This window comes from Triticum dicoccoides, chromosome 3A (genome assembly GCF_002162155.2).
Source record: "Triticum dicoccoides isolate Atlit2015 ecotype Zavitan chromosome 3A, WEW_v2.0, whole genome shotgun sequence".
In the NCBI taxonomy this organism is placed as follows: Eukaryota; Viridiplantae; Streptophyta; class Magnoliopsida; order Poales; family Poaceae; genus Triticum; species Triticum dicoccoides.
In genome coordinates, this window is record NC_041384.1 from 54313651 (window position 1) to 54318186 (window position 4536).

General features: G+C 41.5%; 1 long non-coding RNA gene across 1 annotated transcript; it reads left to right on the forward strand.

Moving 5' to 3' along the window:
- The first annotated feature begins 2535 nt into the window (after positions 1-2535).
- LOC119271194 lies at positions 2536-4214 on the forward strand. The gene is made up of 3 exons (XR_005134447.1): positions 2536-2691; positions 2765-2875; positions 3724-4214. It is a non-coding gene; the product is annotated as an uncharacterized LOC119271194 (long non-coding RNA).
- Positions 4215-4536: the final 322 nt, after the last annotated feature.

Below are 4536 nucleotides of genomic sequence, written 5' to 3' on the forward strand. Positions count from 1 at the left end.
GTGACCGTCCCTAACACGAACTAGGAGGAATCCATTCACGGCCAACACATACCCCTCATTATCGGTCAAAGAGATGACATATATACACTAAGGGAGCCCACAGATATGAGTTTCGTCACAAAAAACCGCACAAGGAAGATGTGGTCGATCAAAAGACCCCTTATACACTACATGCAGCCTGAAAATATGTATGGGTACGGTGGTGTGTGATGTTTTTAAATGCCAAATGCACAACTTTGATGGACCACCAACTACATTACAAACCGAACACCGTACCCGACTCCAAGCCTGGTTCAATACGTACGATGCATGTTTCCCAATTTCAAGGTGGCGGCGGCAGGGGGGTCGTCCCATGCATGCGCTCGAACTTTATTTAGTCTAGCATGGGACACATCTATATATATATATATATATATATATATATATATATATATATATATATATATATATTCTATTAATAACCCGGGGTGAAGAATAAGTAATTCTTCACCCCAGCCATCCGACCGAGCCAGCCAGAACAATATTTCTCAGATTTGACTTCCCTCTGTAATTTTTCTCACTCCCTGAGGTAATTTTAGGTTACCACTTCACATGCCGGGTTACTTCTTTTTTTTAGAAAACGTGCACGACCTCTGAAAAGATAAAGGGCACGCAATATTTTTAGCTAGTCGTGGGGATTACTACTACTCAGCCCACTTTCCTGTTCTCCTATAATCATGGCGATGCGAGAGGTTGAACTTCAACGGCAAATACTGTGCGATGAGCGGCGGCTACTTGAGGGTGTGGTGGTCAATGGGCAGGCGGGGCCGTGGTGCTCGGCGCCGCGGTGAGCGGCGGCAGGCTTTGGGGTTGGGCGGCGCTGCGGCGGATATCGTGGCAGGTGACCTCGGCGTCATTGGGGCTGTGGATGGCTCGGCAAGTTGATCGGGGATTGTTCTCTTAACCGCGTTGTGCATGGCCTCTCATCACGGCTGACGGAGACAAGTGTTCGGTGGTTCCATGCCACCGAGGATTTGCAGGAGACAACGGATCTGTGACTGTGAGTACATTGTTGCAGCTTTCCCTCGGGATAAAGAAGATTGGGATTTGAAATTTGATGCGTGCTTACCTTAGACCAATTTACTTTTTGCCATGAATTTCTTAGTTACGGGGTGGGATATGAGGGATTTTTACTATCTAATTCTTGTATGCATGATTTTCTAATTCTTTTTAAGATGTGATCTCGTTGTGTGTTGCGGGGGGTGCGCCCATTGGTCGGCGGCAGCGTTGAGGCCAGCAGGGACGCGGGGGGCTTCGCGACTAGTGGAGGCTTCGTCGGTCGACGGCCAGGCCTTGCGGGAGGCTTCGTAGGCTCGTAGCATGGTGTTTGGCCTGCAGCATGTCCGGTGTCCTGGGCAGCATTGAGCATCTCGATTGCAATTTCCCTACCTGAGTGCCACTAGTCGCCCCAACATCCAGATCTTGCCCATATTAACCAGGCAGAGGATGAGAGGACCCCCAGGTGCCTCAAAAGGTTATGGTTATTTTTGTTCTCGTGACTTTAGGAGGAATCTTACTTGTTCCTTTCTTGTATGTATAACTCTTTGACCCAATTCTTTGATACGGTGTGTCAGAAACTCAGAATAGGATAAGTTACGGTGATTGTATGATTGATCTACCTGCAGTTGTGAAATGATCCGATTTAGTTGGACTTCGTTGCACGAGCTCGTCTTAGGGAAAACAATTAGCCAACTTAGCTCAAAGAAATTTAAAGGAGGTTAATCAGAATCTGATTTGCGTGATAGTATTCTGAAAAGTAACCTGCAGCCTGTTATTGCAAATGGCAAGAAGAGTAGGCATTTATTGCTTTTACTAATGGTCTTGTTTCCTTTTGGAGTAGGTTACTACTTTATTATGTCGTTAGTTTGTTTTCTTTTGGGTTCAAGCGAATCATTGTTTTCGAATTCATAATGTCCATTTGATTTTCACGGAATGGAAAGTGTCTGCCTCAAGTGCTAACCTGATAGAATAAAACTCTGGGGCAGAATCCAGTTTTGTGTTTGAGCCCTTGGAGTCTAATTTCTACAATACTTCAACACATATTTGTTGGGAAACAGTTTTGTGTTCTTTAATCCACTTTGTACGTTGTCCACTAGCTACTATAATGCATGAGGAGGAGCTGAGAAATTACTGATTTTCAGTGTTGTTTCTGTTTATGTCGTAGCCGGGTGTGGCATGAGGTGATCTCAAGCCTAATTTATTCTACCTGAATCTAATGACGAAATTGCTTCACACACGATACACATGAACGATCTGCGAACGATGCCTTCTCTACACATCAGCTAAAAAAACAAAACCAATCGCCTCGTGCGTTCACGGACGCGGTTGGAGCTGCCACATGGAATCGTCCATGAGTCGGCTGCTGGGTTGTCGTGTGTATAGCAGCGCTGATCTAATGAACTTCTTTTTTTACTTAAGATTGTGTTATAGTTTTCATCTGAGGTTATTTGATTCAGAAATAAAAAAGTTCTATCATCAGATTGCAGCAGCCGCCAAGGTAAATCTTTACCTTCACTCAAGTGACTAAGAGAAGTTAGAAAAGAAATGATGAGAGAAGCCAGACAGCCGATTGAAGAAAGCAAATGAAAACACAAGATAGAGACAAGCTGCATTTATTCCCCATGGTTACGTTTACCTTCTAGATACTTATCAGTACGATTCTCCTTCTCTTGTACATAATTAGTCAGTACTGGTTATTACTGAACACTTGTTATTTTTGTTTTAGGAGAACACTTCAAGTCCATCTGATTCCTTTTTTTCGTGCGAAAGTATATCTGATTTTTTCATACCTATCAATGGGGATAATGAGGTTGCTGACATGCCCACATCTTCAGAGGTACATGATTTCTGTTGTTTTACGCTCTGCTAAAAATAATATATTCGGCCATTTAATTTAGAATGGGGCTGGAAAGCTTCTGCTGTATTAGGATGGTCATCCCATCATTGTGAATCTACTCTGTTGTGGAAAGAAGGAAATCAAAAAGGGTAAAACACAATAAAATGTGAAAAACAAGCTGCACACTGCAAGCATCGACGAATAACACCCCAAGAAGAAGCATGAATCATCTCAGCCCAATGCAATTAAATGTGATCTGAATGTGCAATGTCACTGAATTGTTAATAAAGAGTATACTGTTTTGTTAGCTTTTGAGTTAGGAAAGCCACTGCCATGGAGGCCGATCATATCATTGATTAGATCGAAAATTAAACACTGCAGTGGCCTGATCTTGCTAAACTTGAATCGGTCTAATAAAAATATGGATTTTCACTTTTGATCTGCATTTTGTTGACGTTCTCTATAAGGAAGGGTTCAAAACTTTCTCAAGGTTCAGAACTGAATACTAGCGGTACCTGCTTGCGGTCAGGTTTTCTTTTTTCAATGCATGGTGCATTTGTAGCTCTTTGTCTCATCTATGAAGGCACTGCATACACCTATAGTACACTAACCTTGCTAAGCTTAGATTTTCGCATTTTTACTTTGTGCTTAAGGTGAATGTTGAATGAATTTGTACGGTATGCTAGATTTCTTACCTGGGTGGTTGGGAACCTGTCCTTACGTTGGTAGATACTGACCCTCACGCAGCCTGTCAATATTCAAGGGTGCTGCAAATTCGAGTTGATATATTTCAGTTGCCTCTACATGTTTGTTGTACTTCTGAGAACTGAAAATATTCTGTTTTACAGGTACTTGTTCAAGTGGTTGTCAGCTAATGTATGAGGGATAGAGAGTAATGTTTTTATATTTAGGATGGGTATGAGTAATGTTAAATTGAAATTTCAGAACTTCTTTTGCAAATAAACAGTAGCAAAATTCAGGTTTTGGCGAGAAGAAAAGTGAACCTAAAGGCTACAGTGCAATTTAATAGGATACTATGCTGCTTCTAGCCCATGGATTAGAATGTATTAATCTCTATAGTCCAGGAGACATTGCTGAACAGATGAAGTTGATGGGGTATCTCTGGTCGCCTGCAAATTAAGCTAATTGAAGATCAAGCTCGGCAGTACTCAGTTTTCAAGTTTGGTGGTACTCAGATTTCAAGTTCGGCAACGCTCAGTTTTGTAATAGTGATTGTTGAATGTTTCCTGCAGCTGATTACTTAGTGCCAAGTGCCGTTCAATTAGCTCTGGATGAATTTTATTTGTAATCGTAAGGATGGATTTTGTTATGTGCGATATTTCCCAGAACCAGTACATGGAATCTATCTAGTATATTAGACAACTTTCTTATTTCGTGGTTACTAAAAATGCCCTTGTGTACAGAATGAATTAATGGCCTTATGTTAGCCAAAAAATGCTGCTACAGAACTGAGATAGTGATGGCATATGTTAGTTAAATAAGTTACCGGTTTTCATTTTTTGCTGGACCCGGTGTACTCGGTCCAACAGAAATAGTAATAGATCTAGCTACTCATTGCCTAAGATTACATAAAATGCTGCAGATTAAAAATTATTCCATAAGATTACGGCAACATCCTTTGATTTCTATACTTCTACGTT